This window comes from Rutidosis leptorrhynchoides, chromosome 1 (assembly GCF_046630445.1).
Source record: "Rutidosis leptorrhynchoides isolate AG116_Rl617_1_P2 chromosome 1, CSIRO_AGI_Rlap_v1, whole genome shotgun sequence".
Lineage (NCBI taxonomy): Eukaryota > Viridiplantae > Streptophyta > Magnoliopsida > Asterales > Asteraceae > Rutidosis > Rutidosis leptorrhynchoides.
The window spans coordinates 654,853,463-654,873,939 of NC_092333.1; the positions used below are offsets into that span (position 1 = coordinate 654,853,463).

Sequence of the window (20,477 nt, forward strand, 5' to 3'; positions counted from 1 at the left end):
ATCAACAACCTCTTGAACCGTTACACGGATCTCGCGTATATTCTAAAATCGACCTTCATTATGGTTATCATCAATTGAGGGTTAAGGGAGAAGATGTCTCCTAAACCTCTTTCCGAACTCGATACGATAGTTATAAATTTCTTTTAGTGCCGTTCAGTTTATCTAAGGCTCCGCCCGTATTCATAGACCTCCGGAACCGCGTATGCAAACTTACCTAGACAAATCCGTTACCGTACTTATAATTGATGTTTTAAGCTATTCAAGGGGAAAGGAAAAACGAACAACGTCTCCGTCTTACGCTCGAACTCTTGAGAAAAGAGCAACTCTATGCCGAATTCTCCAAGTAAGAATTTTGGTTAAACGAAGTCCAAATTCTAAACCATGTTGTTAGTGGTCAAGGTATTACAGTAGATCTCGCAAAAAAAAAAAAAAAAATTTAATTAATTAATTAATTTTGGAGAAACCCTCACGACTCCGACTTGTATTCGTAAAATTTTGGATCTCGCGATTATTACCAAAGATTAATTTCCAATTTTTCCGTATCGCTCGCCCTTTAACCTTGTTAATGTACTAAGGGAAAGAATTAAACATTTTCCGTGTCCGGACTTTGAACGTGATTTTTCACACCAACCTTACTAGATAAATTCGTGTGGCACAAAATGGAACTCAAATATAGAAATACTTCTACGTGAACGCCTGAAAGGCAACCCCTCTCGACTCGAAATCAAGGAAGCTGAAATTCGTTATTTTACACGGAGAATTTGAATACTTATTTATGGATCCGATCAATCTTCTCGTCATCGCGTACCACGATACATAGCTATGCTATTTCACTATTACCGTCTGATATTACTGGGACCAAAGATAACACACAATCCAAGGATACCCCTTTCTTCTTTGACTTAACGTCCTTGTGCTTCTGTTATACGGCCAACTACTACTCAACCCCGAGCTATACAACTACGTGTACTATCTCGTTTCCCACCAAGTCTCAACATTTGGCCACTAGATGCGCGATATGGATACCTCAAAATGTGAACTCATCCTATTCTAAGTTCTCATTTCACTCCTATCTTTTTGCTCGTACTTCTGTATACGGAAACCTTTTTATATAATTTCTCAATGGAGAGAGAGACCCTTCACGTGTTACTAGTATTCGCCATGAGGGTGACTAGCCCTTACGAACATTTTTCAGTAGCCGACAAGAAACCTGTTCCAACAAACGCTTTCGAACCCTAACTAACTTGTCCAAACATATCTTAAGAAATTATATTCCAACACGGTGTATCATTGTCAATTATCCCGGATCGAAAATACTCGCTACACATCTTGTTTACAAGAAGCCTTCGGAACACGTTTAGACGTGAGTACTGCGTATCTTCCACAAACAGACGAGCTAATCAAACGAACAATTTACATCTTGGAAAGACATGTTACAAACTTGTGTTGTCGCCTTTAGTTGATCCCTCTTACAACAGTAGTTACCACTCGCGTGTTAACGCGCACTTTTCGAAACTTTATATAACCACAAATGTTGTTCTCCTATTCGTTGGACCGAAGTAGGTGACAAGCAAATCATCAGATCCGAAATCATTCAAGAAATAACCTTTGAGATAGTTCAAGTCCGAGAAGGGCTCAAGACGGCCCATGGTCGCCAAAGGAGTTATACCAATGTTAGATGAAAATCTCTCAAATTTAAAGTCAGTAACCGTGTAATATTGAAAACCACACCTTGGAAAGGTGTAATCCGTTTCGGGAAATCGAGGAAATTTATATCCGCAATATTGATCCTTTTGAAATCTTGAGGCGTATTGGAACCGCTTCCTACCGTTTAGAACTTCCGACTCAATTAAGTTCCCGTTTACCTTACGTTCCATGTAACAAACTTAGATACGTGTCCTGAGGAACAGGAACGTGCTATCCTTCTAGATAAACTTACTATTGATGACAAATCCTCTTCGTAGAAAGACCGGTTGAAATTGTGGATCGTAAAACCAAGCCTTAATGCAACATAAAACCCCGACTGTCCAAATTCGTGGGAATGCCCAAGGACGTATCTTCACTTATTCATAGCATTGACAATGCAAGGTCTCAAGGAAGAGACATCGACTATTACTTCCAACTAAATTTCGGGACGAAATTTCTTTTAAGGTGTGGGTAATGTAACATCCCGCATTTTTCCGTTAAATTATTTTAACGCCCGTCTTTTTATTTTAATAATATCCTTCGTAACTAAATTCGTATCCTCCGTTAGCTAACATTCTTAATATTTTTCCGTTATTGGATTTTAACATCCTCCGTTAATACGCGTTTTAAAATATTCCGTTTAGGTAATTCCCGCACCCGACTACAACTTGAGGGACTTGTTTTGCCAAAACCCCAAAATGGTGACTAGCACTTGACTAGTCAACCATCTTCCACCTCCACCCACTCATTCATCCATTTCTATTTTTTTCTTTCTTTCTTTTTTTTTTCTCTCAAGAACACAAACATAAATCATCATCTAAATCCGGATCGGGAAGCAAACTTCAAAACAAATTACATATTCGTGATCCTCTCTTCATCCTCTTCGATTTGGTACCAATTTCATCCATTTTGGGTAACTTTCTAAAATCACTAATTTTCTTTAAATTCGTGTTTTTGACTTGAAATTTGTGTTAGTTAGTGTCTATGGCTCGTGTATAATATGAATATATGTTTTGTTTGCTCGATTTGTTGATTTGGAGTAACTAGTATGAACTTTGAAATGGGTGTGCTTAATCTTTGATTTTGGATGATTAAATGTTGTTTAATTGTTAAAGTTCATGTATTAAATGTGTTACTAGCATCATTAGCTTTAATTTGATGTGTAGGTTGATTAAGAAAACTTCAAAAGCATGATTATTGATTTTGAGATGTTTGACTAGGGTTTGATAGTTCTTGACATGAATTTTTGGATGCTTGAATGCCATGGAATGTTAATTGTTAGTGTTTAGTTGTAATGTATGCCTCATTACCTTCAAAACGGCATATCATATGTGAGAATTGGATTCCCGAAACTCAAAATGCATTTGATGAACTTGAAAATTTGAAAATAGACTTTTATTGATCACTTGACGAGAAATCGGTTGTTGAAAATGATGTTTTTGATTGATGATACATGTTTAGTTGTGTTCCTTGTCAAAAGAGCTTTCCAACGGTATAAGATACGCCTTCTAGTTGTTTACGGTTTGCGTTTTATGGTTGTTTGAAGTTTTGACCAAGACTTGAACATTTGAAACTGACCAGGCACCAGACCCCGTGTATGGCCGCGGTGCGGCGCTCCAGGTCGCGGCGCGACATAAGCCGCATCCAGATTCTGTTTCCCTTGACCTTTTTACTAAAAATGTTTGACATGTTCTAGACCTCCAATTTACATGCAACTTGTTTTAACATGCTTATATATGAATAACTAGCATAGAAAAATAGTTCGGGACCCGACCCGAACGTGTTGACTTTTTCGTTGACTTTGACCAAGTTTGACTTTTAGTCAAACTTAACCAAACTTTTATACAATCGTTCTAACATGCTTTTATACTTGATTCTTGCATGAAACTTGACAACGTGATTCACATGCTATACTATTCGAGTCGTAACGAGCCATAGGACTAATTGAACACATTTTGCTCGACCTTGTGTCGTAACCGGTTAATTGATACAACTTACTTGTTTAGGTCAAGGCTAAGCAACATTCATGCACACGTTTACTTTGTGAAGTACATTTATACTCTTGCAATCAAAGGTGAGATCATAGTCCCACTTTTACTCTTTTTGAACTTACATTTGGGATGAGAAAACATAAACATTTCTTTACTAAGTGAACACAAGTACAGGAAAACAAACATTCTACATACGAGTTTAGAACAAAATCCTCAATTTGATTATCATTAGTTACACTTGCCGGGTGTAAGCGAGAACTTATGTTGTATGGATCCATATGGGTTTGACAAACCCTCATTCAAACGGTTCGCTACCGTTTACGAATGAAATATATTTTCGAGAAACAGTGTATGTTCTAGCACTAAGTGATGGGGTTCAATGGAAGGAATGTTAAGCATTGATAATTGGGTGCTCGTGAAACAAACTTTTGGAATGTATTACTATTATTTCATTGATGCAAATTTTGTGGTTCACTTGTACTTACTTACTTAAACCTATGATTTCACCAACGTTTTCGTTGACAGATTTCTATGTTTTTCTCAGGTCCTTGAACGATACATGATACATGCTTCCGCTCATTATTTTGATACTTGCATTGGATGTCGAGTATATATGCATACACAGAGCGTCTTTTGGCTACTTTTAAATTGTGTCGCATAAGTTTCATTTGTACTTATAACTTTGTAACGAAATTTTGTGGTGGAACTATTCTCGTAAACTTTGAACAATCTTTACATTTGAAATGAATGCGACATATCTTTTGGTCAAACGTTGTTTTAAAGACTTATGACCACGTAACGGGACCTAAGTAGACGGCGCCGTCAATGATGATTTTGTCGGGTCGCTACATGAGCGTTCATCGTAGTACCACCAGCGAAAACGTGGGCTAAAGTTCTGCGGCATTTTCATCACAGGAACCTTTCTCGTATAATTTACCGGCTTGTATTTGACAATCTTTCTTCGTTCGCCCGTTTTCTTGTTTGTTCGATAAGTGATCGTGGGAAATTGAGGGACGAATCCCTCAAAGTTCTTTGACAAGTACGAGTGTCTTATCTTCTTGCAGACAATATTAGGAATTCCGTCATAATCTCTATATAACATTTTGAGCCTAGCCACCTGCATAAATTCAAAGTACGGTAGAGACGTGAACTCGTATCCATGTTTGATGTAATCCACTCCGTACTCCTTCTTTATTGCGTATATATTCAACTCTTTAATGTAGGCCCACGCAATTATTTTTCCTTTAGCCAAAAGATTCGCCGGTCTATTAATGTAATTCATCCATTCAGGTTCCGGCGCTGGCTTCTCACAATATTTTCTGATCCTCAATAGGATCTTCCACTCAGCTTCTAGAACTTCTATCTTTTCTTTATTTATCTTGACCGGTAAAAACCCTGGAGGCAAATCTTCGGTCTTTTCTTTTTCTTCGCATTTACGGTTTAGAAGCTCTTCATTCATTTTGAAGTAGTCTTGAAATGTAGGTAGATCTTTATCGTTATTACATTCGTACTCCGGAAAATCACCTATTGGTTCATCTTCAATAACTACTTCATCAAAATCTTTGTCGTTTTCATTACTTACGACAATTTCCTCAAAATCATCATTAGAATCGTAACGATTCTCAAAAGATGAGCTAGCAGTTGCGTCAGCTGAAGTACTTGCTTGTTGCTCTTGACGCACTAGCTCGGCCTGCTCCTCAGCGCTTAGATCCGGCGGGATCTCCCCTTCTTCTAAATCATCAAATACAACTGAGTGATTCAGACGATCCTGCTTTGCCAAAAAATCACGTAAAGAATAATCAATATTTAGAGGAATTACTGACAGTGGGTTCTCGCTTGTGCCTTTAGCAATATCCAAACCTAGCTCATCCTCGCCTTGATCGTTAAAATTACCAAAGTCTATATCCTCCTCGAGGTCAACAGCCTCAATATCGAAATTATTTTCCCACTCAAGCACCTTCGACAATGCCTTGTTCGCTGTAGTCTCAGCCTTTACAATCAGCAAATTCTGAGCATCAAACTTAGTTTGTAACTTCTTTAATTCAACCTGTTGATCTTCAACCTGCTTGGTCAGTTTGGCAATCTCAGCATCCTTTCTTCTCTCTCGTTCATCAGCTTTTTCTTTAAACTTTTCAAATTCAGAAGCCATATTGACAACCTTCTCACTTAATGTAGAAACCGCAGCATCTTGTGTAATAGCAGTCGTGGATGCAGCAGCATGAACTCCTGTATCAGTTTCAGCACGTGTTTCTTGAGTAGCAGCAGCTGAAGGTTGTCGTTGTGGTTGTGATTGCTGTGATTGTCGCTGTTCAGTAGCTGAGGACGACTCAGTCCTTTTTGCCTTCTTAATGAATCTTATGCGCCTCTGCTTCGACTTTGTTGTAACCGAAGGACCCTCAGATTTTTTTCGCTTTCGCAGCTCGAATTGATCAGGGTCAAAGTCATCTCCTTCATCGTCTTCATCAACCAGTGTCTGTTCAATTGCAACAACTGGCGGTGGCTGATTAACCTCTTGATCGTCTTCACCAACTGCGACGATATCATCTTCATTACCAGACGTACTGTTCTCATGACGACAGGCAGCACCTGGTGGACATACATAGTTTTCATTTGCGAGGTGGCCAACCAATCTCTTGAATGGTTCATCCGGACCTCTCTTTTGCTTGACTCGATTGAAAGTCAAATCGTTCAGATGATTCAGCTTAATCTCATCCTCCCAAACCTTATTCAATCCTTGCACTTGCTTTTCAATCATCACCTGCAAGAACCTAGGAAACATTAAGTGGCTCTTCTTTTTCACGTTCACCAACATGCTTCTGAAAATTACTTCGGAGAAATTGAAGTCCGCATGAAGAACTAGTGCTTCAAACATTGAGCTATAAGTCTCATTCAGCTCATCAAAACCGCCTACCATTGGACTCATGCATCTTAACAACACCAAAGTTAGGTATTTGTATTGATGGCAGAATCGAGTTCTCTTAACAGCACCTTTCATTGGATCACCAGAGTATCCACATCTTACTATACACCTTCGGACCTTAGTTCTATTCAGTGTGACTGGCATAGAATCATTATCTGGAAAACCTAAGTCTTCACGAACTGTCTGTGCCGAGATCTTTACAATTGTACCACCAACGCTGCTTCGTATCACCTTTCTTCCTTGTTCAGTGACAATAGAAGCATTGTTCTAGAATTCTCGTTGGTGTGAGTAGTATGCCTTGCATTCTAGAGTTATTGCAGTATGAATCCTGGACCTTTTCAAAAATTTGATAATATCAACGAAGCCTTCCTTTGCTTCAGGTCCTTCCTCGTTTAGACATGCCTCTAGATTGGCATTTTCGCTTGCCGTCAGGCCTGGAAGATTCTTGGACAGAATCACCTCTTCCTCATGTACGTCTTCGTTCACTGGACTACCTAGTTGAGCCATTTAATCTGCTATACAAACATATATACAATAATCGAAAAGCGTTAAATCGAAAACCATAAAAAGAATACAGGAAACAACAGTCGGTAGACATACTATGTAATTCGGTCGATTTTCAAGGACAGTCGACCGACATTTATACAAATCGATCGACTTTAAAAGTCGCCCGACATAGGGTAAATCGGTCGACTTAGGAAGTCAATCGGTCGATTTATCTAACGAAGCAAAAACGCAGGTCCAAACTCAAATCCTCCAATTTTATGGTGTTTTGTTTCAATCAAAGACTAATAACGATCCAGAGAAAGTCGATATACATGATCTAGTATTCAACTAACTCTAACAGATCCTAATTCGCACCAATTTAATCGAAAATGAAAAATAAACAAGAAAACTTCAATAACTTTCGATTGAAAAAGAATTACCTTGATTGGTTAACGGCGCTGGAATCACAATTCAAAGATGTATACGAAAAACACGATCAAAAGCTCTTCCTTGCAAAGTTCGAATTTTTTGGTAAATCAACACAATCGTACGAAATAAAGAAAATCGGCCGTCTGAGGCCTTTTTATACCCAGCTCGACAATCGGTCGACTTTGGTGTTATGTCGGTCGACATATGTGACAATCGGTTGACATACTTGATAAACGGTCGACATTATAACAAACGAGTAAGTCGGTCGACTTTTTTCAACATCGACCGACTTATGTTATAAATCGGTCGACTGTCTCTTCCCTTTATAAAATAGTTTTGCGTTTTAGAAACCCCAATAATTCCTTCTATTCACTTCCGCTGGCTGATTTTACACGCAAAATATTTTCATTTTGAAGACTTTAACAGGTTTATGATTTGAGATGTGTAGTTCGTTTCTTTTTGACGTCGAGACACAATTTGTAACTTCAAGGAAATATACACATATTCACATAAGCAAACAAATAAAATGTTTTTGTATTTTTCAAAATAAATATCAACACACTGAAAAATCTTTTTGTAGTTTTTAGGATTTTAAAACTTTTCACAATAACAATGCAAATGTAGTACAATTCATGTCAGAAAGTCAATGATCAAGGTTAAGAAAGATCCAAGATTGTATGGCATAAAACATGTTATTTACAGGAAGCAGTTTCAGTAAGTCATAAACCTAAGGAAGCTAAATTATCAAAATGTATACATGTTCAATTAACATTCAGACAACAGTATGTACACAAAATTTCACAAGTAAAAGCAAACAATAACAGAGAAATGATTTTAACATGGTTTCTATTTTCATCAACCTTTTACAGACTTTTCTCTTAGACATTTTGATGATCAAGTTAATTAATTACATTAACATATTGCTATGTTAGATTCAATCACAGACTCGGTCATCAATGTGAGATCGCACGATTTTTTAGGTAGTCAATTGAGCACAAGTCTATTGACGCTTTCCGTTACCACAAACACATACGTTAGGTCCAATTGAACAGGAAGATTCTCATAGTAATTTTGGAATATCCCTGTCAGCCATTAGCTTCTATCGTAAAGTATACTTTTCAATTCATATGATTCTGATGGATCTCATAGTATATTCAATATTCTATCAATCATGCAATCAACCAACTGCTATCAATCTCATTTCTTCTTTATTATTAAAGTTATTGGAGGAAACAGAATGAAAGACGTAGCTTTCTTAATAAGTGAGTATTCAGAATATCTCTCTGAAAACATCTTTCGCTGTCTAGGCCTTAATGGGTACAGTCTCATATCACAGACAATGATAATAAGTCCAATAGAATGGTTTTGTTGAAGTATGAATGATTTAAGTTCTTCTTGGTAATCTTCACACTCATTTGTATTCTTGCAAAGACTTCTCTTCTCGATTTCATCATTATCTTGACTTTGATATTTTCGTCTTCCATGATTTCACTTCTGTTTTCATGATATAATTACTTGATATGCAATGTGCCATTTTTTTTTTTAAACAACACATTGCAGTCTTGACTTTGATTTAGTTCTCGAATTGACTTCCTTGCGATGAAGATCTCTTTTCTTCATTTGTGTATCAATTAACTTAAATCATTCATTCATGGACTGTCTGTAATATAGAACCACACTTTTCAACCCGTTCACAGGAAAGACACTCTTATTGAGATAAACTTACTATTTTGGAGTTTAGGTACGATTCAAGAATTAAAGTTTGATAGAAGTCGGTATGCATAGTCAATTAGAACATTTTCAACACTTATTGATCGCTTGAATATCCCAATTAGTCGTGAGACTCAATGGTGCAGCAATTTGGAATTTGCTTGGGGATATTCTACATCATGTGTTTCTAGATTATACGTCATGATAGGGGATACCCTCACCTTTTGTTGATTTCCTCAACAATTTTCTTTAAAGTATGCACCTGTGGTAATTAAGTGACTACCCTCAACCGCTGTAAACCTTTCCATGAGTTCCTTATCAAGATATTTACATGATTGTGATTATGATCATCTCATTCTATGATTAAGTCCGTATCCCATTTTTATATAGATCAAACTCGTTTTTTTTTTTTTTTTTTAATATCTGATGTTGCATTCATTACTCCCCCTAAAATACTAAAAATCTAAAATCTTTTTGGTTTTTAGATTTTAAACAGACAGAAACAATCAGAAAGAAAAGAAATATAACCACACAGTATATACAGCTATGCAAGCAGAACACATAAAATGAAGTTACTCGTTGGTCTCTTCGTCAGGAACGACATCTGACAATATTTTGACACTTAACTCAGTTAACAAGAAATCAAAACGTGGTTTATCAAAAGCTTTTGTGAAAAGATCAGCCCTTTGCGTAGTTGTGCCAATTTGGATAACATCAATTAGTCTTTTCTCATAACAGTCTCGAATAAAATGATATTTAATCCCTATGTGTTTGGTCTTAGAATGATTCACAGGATTTTTCGTAATAGCTATGGCAGCAGAATTATCAACAAAAATAGGAGTGTTAGAAATATTCAAACCGTAGTCACGAAGCTGCTGTTGTATCCACACAACCTGAGATGCACAGCTTGCTGCAGCAATGTATTCAGCTTCACAAGTAGACAAGGCCACTGCTGTCTGCTTCTTGCACTGCCGTGTAACTAGTCTGATTCCAAGGAATTGACAACCTCCTGATGTTGACTTAAAATCTTTCTTGCATCCACCATAGTCGGAATCACTATAAGCCGTCAGTACAAAATCATTATCACAGGGATACCATAGGCCCAAATTCGGAGTTTGCTTTAAATAACGCATAATATTTTTCACCACAAGCAAATGATGTACATTCGGATTTGCTTGATAGCGAGCACATAAACAAACTGCGAACATGATATCAGGGCGAGACGCTGTTAGATACATCAACGAACCAATGATGGCTCTATATAAGGTTTGATCAACCTTATCACCTTCCTTATCCGGTGTAATCCCGTGATTCACCGATAGCGGCGTCCTTGCAGGACGTTCATCTTCCATTTTGAATCTTTTCAGAATATCTGATACATATTTTGTCTGATGTAAAAAGATACCCTGATTTGTTTGTACAACCTGAATACCAAGGAAGAATTTAATAGTTCCCATTGAACTCATCTTGAACCGTTTCTGCATTACCTCCTCAAAATCATCCACCATCGTCTTATCTGTAGATCCAAAGATAATATCATCCACGTACACCTGTACTAGCATTATATGCTTGCCCTTTTCTTTGATGAAAAGTGTCTGATCGATGACACCCCTTCTAAAACCATTATCAATCATATAGTTGGACAACGTACCATACCACGCTCTTGGAGCTTGATGAAGCCCATACAGTGCTTTTTCTAGACGATATACCTTTTCTGGGGAGTGTGGATCTGTAAAACCCGGTGGTTGCTTAACAAACACGGTCTCATTAAGAGTCCCTTACAAAAAGGCGCTTTTGACATCCATTTGATAGACCTTGAAGCCTTTAAAAGATGCGAATGCCAAAAATATTCGAATTGCCTCAAGTCTAGCCACTGGTGCAAATACTTCATCATAATCTATATCAGGGATCTGTTGATATCCCTTCACAACCAGTCTAGCTTTATTTCGAATTACAATACCTTGCTCGTCTTTTTTATTCTTCTATACCCATCGAAGCCCATAAGGTTTGCAACCATGAGGCGGAGTCACTAGTTTCCATACACCTAAATGCTTGAATTGCAAAAGCTCTTCTTGCATGGCATTTACCCAATCATCATAAAGAAGAGCTTCCTCAACAGAATTTGGTTCAATTTGACACACAAAGCATGAATATGCATGTAAGAAGAGTTTGCCTGACCTATTTAGTGAAGAATAGAAAGCTTGCATAACATTCTCAGTTGAAGCTTTCTGATTTTCAGACGTTGAGGCATCATTTGATGGTGCTCCAGAAACTCCTTTCGAATCAACAATAAAATCATCTAAGTATCGAGGTAGGACAACTGTTCGTGATGATCTACGAACACCTTCAGGTTCAGGTTGTTCTTCCTGAACCTCTACAATTTGTGGCAGATTATGAAAACTTTCGCCACTGTCTATAGGTTGTGACTCCTCTTCAGAATCAGATCCATCATAAGATGGATCATCTTGATAATCACCTGATTCTTCATCATCTTAAACAAGTTGTTGTTGCGGCACTGGGTGATGTTGTGGTGCCGTTTGAGATTTCGGAACCATTTGTGATGGAGACGTCTGCATTTCATTCAGTAATCTTACAATAACTTCATCATCAGTAGCAACGGACGGAAGACCAAAAGAATCAAACAAATCTTCATAATCAAACTGCCATGAAAAACCTTTCCCAGCAGGAATAGCAACATTTCTTTGAACATCAACTTCGAAATGTTCTTCAACACGTTTAGATACAGTGTTGAAAACTCTTTTGTTTGGATTCCCATAACCAAGAAATATACCAGGAACAGTCTTAGGATTAAATTTTCCTCCAGTATCTCGTATCATGATTGAACACGGTGCACCAAAGGGTTCGAAATGTTTAATGTTAGGCTTCCTTTTATGTAGCAATTCATAGCAAGTCTTTCCATGTCTCTTGACTACTAACAATCGGTTCATTGTATAACATGCTGTAGCCACAGCTTCACTCCAGAAGTTAACCGGTAAACTTGAATCGGCTAACATAGTTCTCGCAGTTTCAATTAACGTTCTGTTACGTCTTTCAGCAACACCATTTGATTGCAGAGTATAAGCTGGACTGAACTGTTGTTTAATGCCTTTCTCGTTGCAGAAACTCTCCATCTGCTGATTCTTGAATTCAGTACCATTATCTGTTCGAGTCTTCCTAACCTTTAACTTGTACAAAGATTCCAGCTTCAAAAACAACAACTTTATATTTTGAAATGTGTCAGACTTCTTCTTTAACATCATTACCCAAGAGTATCGTGAGTATTCATCAGTCACTACTAAACAATATGAATCTCCAGAGATGCTTGTTCGATTAATCGGACCAAAAAGATCCATATGTAACAACTCTAGAGGAACAACAATTGAATGATGTTTCTTTGTTGCATGTGACTTTTTAGTCTGTTTGCCTTTCTTACACGGAAGACATCCTTCAGGAATTTGAAAACTCTTAACATTTACTCCCTCAATCAGATTATTATGAACAAGATTGTTCATCTTTCTCAAGCTCAAATGACCCATACGCTTGTGCCATGAAATTGATTCTTGTTCTGTAGCTTTGGATATGAAAGCTTGATGACCTGTTGCAGCTTTAACATGGGCTGTTGACATATCCAAAATATACAAATCTTTATTTCTGGGAGCTGTCATAAGAATCATCTCTTCCGGTATTACATACTCTTTCTTCAAAATGTAGCATCTTTGATCATCAAAAGCAACCGTATGCTTTTTATCTGCTAGTTGCGAAACTGACAGCAGATTATTTGACATCTGCTTCACAAAATTCACTTTATCAAAACTAACATTAGCATTAGAAATCACACCCTGAGCTGTAATAAAACCTCCTTCATCTCCTGCAAAAGAAACAGATCCTCCATTTACTGATTTGACATTAGAAAGTAAGGACATGTTTCCTGTCATGTGCCGGGACGCCCCACTATCAACAATCCAGGTATTTCTACTCGGATCGTAGGCGACCTGCACAACAAGAAAAGAAGTTAGTTTGAGATGGACACCCATGCCCGAATGGCAGTGGGTTTCCCATCGACACCAATAACTTGCACATCCATCCATTGACCCTTTGATCCCGATGGATCATTGGACTTGTCAACAACCTTTGTCTCGGTTTTAGGCTTCCAAACGGTACGTTTACCAACAGATTTCTCATAATAGTCATTCGTTTGAAAAATTTTATTCACACCTGACTGTACCCTTGTGGATGAATTAGCAATAGAATTTGACTTTGGTTTATAAAAACTTTTCGAACTATTACTTGAAGTACCTATGGAACTGGAACTAGAAGCATAGTGTGTAGTTTTCGTTTCAGTGTCAGATTTTCTTTTTGGTGTTTTCCAACCCTGTTGACAGTTAACAGCACAATGACCCTTTTTCCCACATTTATTACAGTTTTGAGTTTCTTTTGTACGTGTTTTTGAACTCAGATGCTTATTGGGAAAAGACTGTTTCATGGGTGACATAGGCTTCTCAACATGATGTTTCAAGCCTGGTCGACGGTTAGGATGCACATATTTAGGCACATTGTTAGTATTAGGGCTCCTTTTATTAAATAGTTCTTCAGGTGCTTGTGTAAGAACATATTCTTTATCTAGGTTGAGTCCCTGCTGATACTTGACAGGTGTCTGAAATATTTTCTTTCCATTAGCGTTCCTAGAGTTTACTTGTTTTCTAGGTGTGGGTTGTCCGCTTTCACTAGCCTTACTAGCATTCAATGGATTTTTCAGGATAGTAATTGGTTTGGATTTTGGTGTCACAAACTCTGAAACTTTTCCATACTCTGAATCAGATTTACTGTCCTCAGCTAAGTCTTCAACAACCGGCTTAGTACTGTCTGATTTTTCATTCTCTACAGGCTTAACACTTAGGATTTCACTAAGGCAAGAATCAGAAGGTTTATTAATGTACTCATTCCTAAGAGGAGGAGGACACTCTTTATAACCTAAACCCTTTTTACCATCATTCTTGTTATAGATAGTATAGTCAATGACATATGACATTCGCTGCCAAGTGTCATTTCTAGCCTTTTCTGACTCATACTTAATCTTAAACTCTTCCTTTTCTCTCTTAGCACATTCAAGTTGATTTAAGTACATCATTATGGCCTTTTGGTCACCTGAAATTGTAGCTCTTAAATCATGAACTTGATTTTCTAGAGTTTTGATTGTCTCCCTGAATTCCTTTTTATTGTTAAACTGAGTTAAATTAGTCTCGTATAGGCCTTTTACCTCAAGATAACTTGCTTTAACAATCCTAAGTTCCTGTTTTACTTCAGGACAGTAGATACATCCTAAGGGGATATCATTCAATTTAGAAACTATGGATTCAAGTTTAGCAATTTCTAACTTATGATCAGCACAATCGTTACATACCAAAGGAAATTCAGTTTGTACCTTAGAGTTACTTGATGTGTTTGCCATGAACGCATATTCCTTTTCTTCAGTCTCTGATTCAGGTTCAGATTCTGAACTGGAACTGGAACAGTCAGAATTATTCAACTCAACTGAAGTCTTGACATCATCTACTACAATAGTTTCTCCATCTGATGAAGACGAACTACTGTAATCCGTCCATACATCGCCATCATTGTGCATTGCGTACTTGAACTTCTCATACACTCTCTTGTTAAGAACACCTCTTCTAACATATCTGATCATTGCATAAGTTCGCTCAATTCTTGCTTCCATCTTGCATATGTAACACATGCATTCATTCGCAGTACCAACACAACCAGCTTTCTCTCTCTCTCTTGTTTCTCACTTTCAGTTTCTTCTTCGGTCTTAGGCATTCTAACAATGTTAGCATGATTTTCATCATCAGCAAATACTGTCCAATCACAACCTTCGTCTGAATATGTTGCAATTAAGCCTTTTGCTTTATCATTTCTGATAGTATCACTGCTCGTTGTTTCAACTGGCACATTAACCTTTGTCTTATTATACTGATTGTGAAATGGGTTGTGAAAACCAGTTTTCTGTGGCCTGGTACATGTTCTTTTGAAGTGTCCTAACTCATTGCAATTAAAACATCTCACTTTTGACATATCAAAACCTAACTTAGTATCTCTAGTAACACCTAAGCTCTGTTGACCTATCCTTTTCAGAAATTTCTTCGCTCGTCTAATCACACTACCCATAGCCCAGAGGATATCCATCTTTTCAAGTTCATCCTCATCAATCTGCTCATAATCTTCTGCTTCTAAATGAGCATTACCAATTTGACCACCAACCATTTCATTATAAGAATTAACTACCAAAGCAACTAAAGCCATATCTTCCTCTACAACTGAAAGGGGCCTAGTTCTTAAATTCTCAGTGTTGAGAACTACAGTTTTTGGCTCCTGTCTAATGGTGGACTGATTTGTACTACTAGGCTTATTTACATGGGTTGGAAACATCACATTTTGAGCAGGTTGTGATCTATTTAATGCACTATCATTAGAAACAAACGCTGTTTGTAAGGGAGCATGAACATTGCTCAATCCAGAAGTACCAGCTTTGTAAATTATAGGACTCTGCTGACCCTCAAGACATTTCTTCTTGGTTTCCATATCCAAGTCCTTTACCATCAATTTTGATGTGAATTTATCTAGGGTCAGTGATTCACCAGTAGACGAAGCTCTGTCTTCTATCTGTTCAATAAACGCATCCCACTTGTGTGGTAAACCATCTGTTAATTGTTTGATAGCTTTCTGTTCTGTAACTTCTACACCTAAGTTACCCAATTCAGAGACAAGATGACGATAACGAATGATTGTCTCTTCTAACGTTTCATGAATTAGAGCAGCAAACCTTTTCCATTCACTTTTGATTACTTTAGCTTTCTTTTCACGATACGCCTTATTTCCTTCGACACCTATCTTAATAGCATTCCAAAGAGAATATGAAGTTAAGTGCATTTGAAATTGATGATAAATATCACCGTCTAAACCCTGGGTCAATTGAGCATAACATCTACATTCTAAGGCATATGTTTCTTTTTCTGTCACGCTATAATCTTCATACTTTTTACTATTACCATCAGTACCTAAAGGCTCTTTATATTCATGTTGTATCAAATCCCACATTCTAGGATCAAGGCCTCTAATGTAATTCATGAACCTAGCCCTCCATCTAATGTAATCATTTGTATTATCAAGTCTAGGAGCACGATTGGCACTGCCTGATTCACTATCAGATAGTAAAATGTTTTGAACGCCGGAAGTAATTGCCATTGCCTGATCAGACATTTTAAAATTTAATTAAGGTTGAATCTGATCCTAAGTCGGTCGACTGTTGGTGACAGTCGGTCGATTAACAGCTACAGTCGGTCGATGAACAACTACAGTCGGTCGACTGTCAATGGTTAATTGGTCGAAGTTCTGTTTACATTTAGTCAAATGGTAGTACTTTTTTCAATCGGTCGATGTTCCTTCAATCGGTCGGTTTAGTACTTAAGTCGGTCGGTTTACAACTTAAGTCGGTCGGTTTAGCATATGTCGGTCGGTTTAAAGACAATCGGTCGAACTAATGACAATCGGTCGAAATACACGAAAATCGGTCGATTGTCTCCTAAGTCGGTCGACTGTACTTTCTTTCAGAGCTAGAATCAAAAAAAAATCAGGTTTTTGACTTCTAAACGATTTCAAGCTCAATTTTCGAACTAAAACTACTGACCAACACCTTAAGCAACTTAGAATGACTTCTGTAAACACTCTAAAGCAATTAAAACCAAAGGTTTAACGTAAAAGTATACAAAATTCAATCCAAAACGAATTTTTGACCCAAAAATATACCAAGAACTCGTTTAAAACAATTGATTCAGCAAGCCAACGCTCTGATACCACTTTGTAGACGCTGAGAGAGGATCTTAGAATCAACCTAACACGATCTAGAGGCGGAATAACACTAGAAAGAGCTTAAACGAATATCTATGGGTTTTCGGGTTCGTACAAGTCAAACCAAGATTAGATCTTGATAAACACGAAGCCTAGACTGATATTCTGTGGTATTTGGACATGAAGATTGAGAGAGACTCGACCTAGAACTGTTTTCGTGTGTGTGTAATGTGCAGAGTTGTTAACCAAATTAATGAAGATTAATTAGGCTTAAATACCTCAGTTCCTATGTCGGTCGACAGTAGATGACAGTCGGTCGACTGACCATGTCAGTCGGCCGACTGTCAAGTAATATTACGAATTATATTTAAACGTTTACAAATATAAAATAACACATCGACAATCAACGTTTAACAATATTACAGGTTACAACATGATCGAATAAAACGTTAAAGTTCATGGAACTAGGGATTACAAAATATGCACTAACATATTCAATATCAGGGTTCTTTTTCTTCTGATTTTGTTTTATTTCGTAAGAAGAATTAGGGTTTTAATCTTTCTTGATCTTGTTTAGTTCCATGAAAATCCAGAATTATGAGTTTCTTGGTAGTTGTTATCCCTGGTATGCGTTGAATTATCTCACCCTGTCATTGATTGTAACTCTTGTATTGGATATACAAATGTGTGTACATTAGCATAACATTATTTCTATGTGTCAAACTGTGATTTGGACATACAAGATTTGGTCATTTGGAAATAGCCGGAATGTGCAATTCTTACTTGATGCCCTTGAAATTTGGAGTACCTTCATTTTTTTACGTCTAAGTTCATTATTTTTTTTTTTAATGTAAAATCATGCAGTAAGCCAGTAAGTAGTCTTTAGTTATCATTTAGTTATAAAATTGTATTGCTGTGTGGATCTTAAAACAGACACAGTTGGATCTATCCCTCGAAATTTGAGTTACGTTACTATGTGCCCGTGTAAGTTTTTTATTTTTGATTTTGAAGTCCTGTAGTAACTAGTAAATAATTATATTTATAAATCAAGTAATATAGTGTTTGAAATTTGTAGATGAAGCCCGTCATCAGATTGAAAAGACTGACTTGGGAATGTTAAATGGGTGTTATGTCATTTGTACCTAGGTTAATTTAATACGTATACTTCGCATCAATAACATTTATCTTTATGCTACAATTTGAATGTTAGCGTTTGTATTTGCAGTCTTAATTTGCTCCAAATGCTTGTTAGAATCTATTCTTATTAGTTGCTTGTTAGAAGCTGATAATGTAGTGAAACCGATGCTTATATTGTTTTATTTTTTTCCGTCTTTTGCAGTTATTTCATTCTTTTAGGCCTTGCACCGAAGCTTAGAAGTCATTTTCTGAGTTAGAACATATTTTTTCTTGCATGGAGGGAGATAACTTATTGTTACCCATGACTATTACGAAGATCATCTATTGGTTATAATTTTGTGCTATAGTCTTACCCTTATTTGCTTTCCAAAAAAAAAAAAAAAAAGTCTTACCTTTATTTGAACAGAGTGACATCGGCACATGATAATGTGGATATAACAGGTACTGATTTTCATTTCTAGTATCATACATATGCAATCTGTTTTTAGTTTTCTGTTGATCTGTTAGTACAAGTAAATATGATGTTTGTTATGGAAATGGGAATGTTAAGAAGATTGTTGATCTTGATGTTGATTTCGTGGATCCACAGTTGTGTGCATTTAGGTGCATTTTCATCCTTTGATTTTTTATTTCCTTTGTTATATGATTTTTAGATTTGTCTATTATGCTTTTTGGTTATTTCAGGCGAAGAAAAGGCGTTCAGCTCCCTTTCATGGAGATTGTATAGAGGCATTAAACCGAGCATGTGTTTACTCTTAATATATTGGCTTGTTGAGGCACAACAATCACCATAAAATGAAATAATAACCATATGGTGTAGAGATTGTGATGCCAACTTCTGGTTATGTATTCTAAGTTGATATACGGTCCAATGTAGCCTTACAAGTACTCTTAAACTAATTACGTTTTTTGGACTGTCTTACGATAATGTGACATTATCAACATTTATTCTTTCTTGCTAACTATGAAGTTAAATTATTTTTACTTTTTTGTATGAGCCGGGCATATTATACACAAAAGCATTGTGGTACCATATGAGGCTAGTTGGGTTGAGGAAATCATGTACCTCACGGTCTGACACTGCTAGAGGGTCAATTTTAACCCGTTCATTAACAGCTGGGTTGGTTGGGGATTTTCGTATTATTCATTTTTATTTGTCATCAGAGCTCAAATGGGAAAATAGTGAAGTAGCCAAAAAATGTAGTCTTCCCTTATAAGTATATCAATATTATCAAAGATCACTCAAAAGTGTTCCTAATTGTTTTAAAGTTGAGACCTCTTAAATTGTTCTTTTTTAAATTGATTATTATTTCAACCCATATTTTTTGTAAACACTAATGATTCATATAAATAAATGTTTAAAACAATGACCAGAAATTGTGATGCAGTGACACAACCTAACCAGAGTACCAGACTAATTTTGATTCGTGTTAGAAAGTTGCTCGTTTTGAACAGTTAAATGACCCACTCATGTTGTTGTCATTCCAATCGCCAATCTTAACAGTTAACAAGGTCATAACAGAGTCCTTAATCCTAGTTTATGTGTTGGTACTTCATATATATCTTCAGAAGGTTATAAATAACTAGTTTATGACTATGATTACATTAATGATATTAGTACGAAAGTAACATAGTTTTCTAACTTGGATGATTTAGGAGTCCTTAATCCTAGTTTATGTGTTGGTACTTCATATATATCTTCAGAAGGTTATAAATAACTAGTTTATGACTATGATTACATTAATGATATTAGTACGAAAGTAACATAGTTTTCTAACTTGGATGATTTAGGAGGCTGTATGCATGAATTATAAACTTTGGGTGACTTTGATATGTTCAATCGATATTACATGTTATTGTTAATTTGAAGGAATTAAAAGATTGTATGAATTTGTATTGATCAGTTTTTGTATTACAAGACTTGAATTAATACAATTTGATACATGACAAGAGTTTATATGCACAAAATACATAACAGCTAATTCTAATTGAAGTAAGGCTCCATTACACTTTTGGAACCACTTTGATAAATAGGGAAAAATGCTGTTTGGAGGGCTGCTTGTATCCGTTGTATGCTCAGTCAGATGTCCCACTTGTGAACTTCTGTATCGGGAAGTGATGAAGAGTGTTTTCTTCTGATCCTAAAGTCAAATTACCTAAAATGGTAATTTGACTTTTGTTGATTTTGTAGTTGTATTCTAACATTCCCCCTCAAGTTGAATAGTGGGGTTTCCAATGTTCAACTTGCCGAGAACTTCGCTGAAGAGTCTTTC

At 36.6% G+C, this 20,477-nt stretch overlaps 1 long non-coding RNA gene across 3 annotated transcripts in view; it reads left to right on the top strand.

Moving 5' to 3' along the window:
- Nucleotides 1–19,153, top strand: part of LOC139885819 (uncharacterized) — a 31,405-nt gene extending 12,252 nt beyond the window's left edge. For 2 of the 3 annotated variants that reach the window (XR_011772113.1, XR_011772115.1), the window contains one exon: nucleotides 18,407–18,630. This is a non-coding gene — a long non-coding RNA (uncharacterized lncRNA). Of the gene's footprint in view, nucleotides 1–18,406; nucleotides 18,631–18,888 lie in introns of those variants that run through there. The other variant, XR_011772114.1, reaches the window with a different exon arrangement.
- Nucleotides 19,154–20,477: the final 1,324 nt, after the last annotated feature.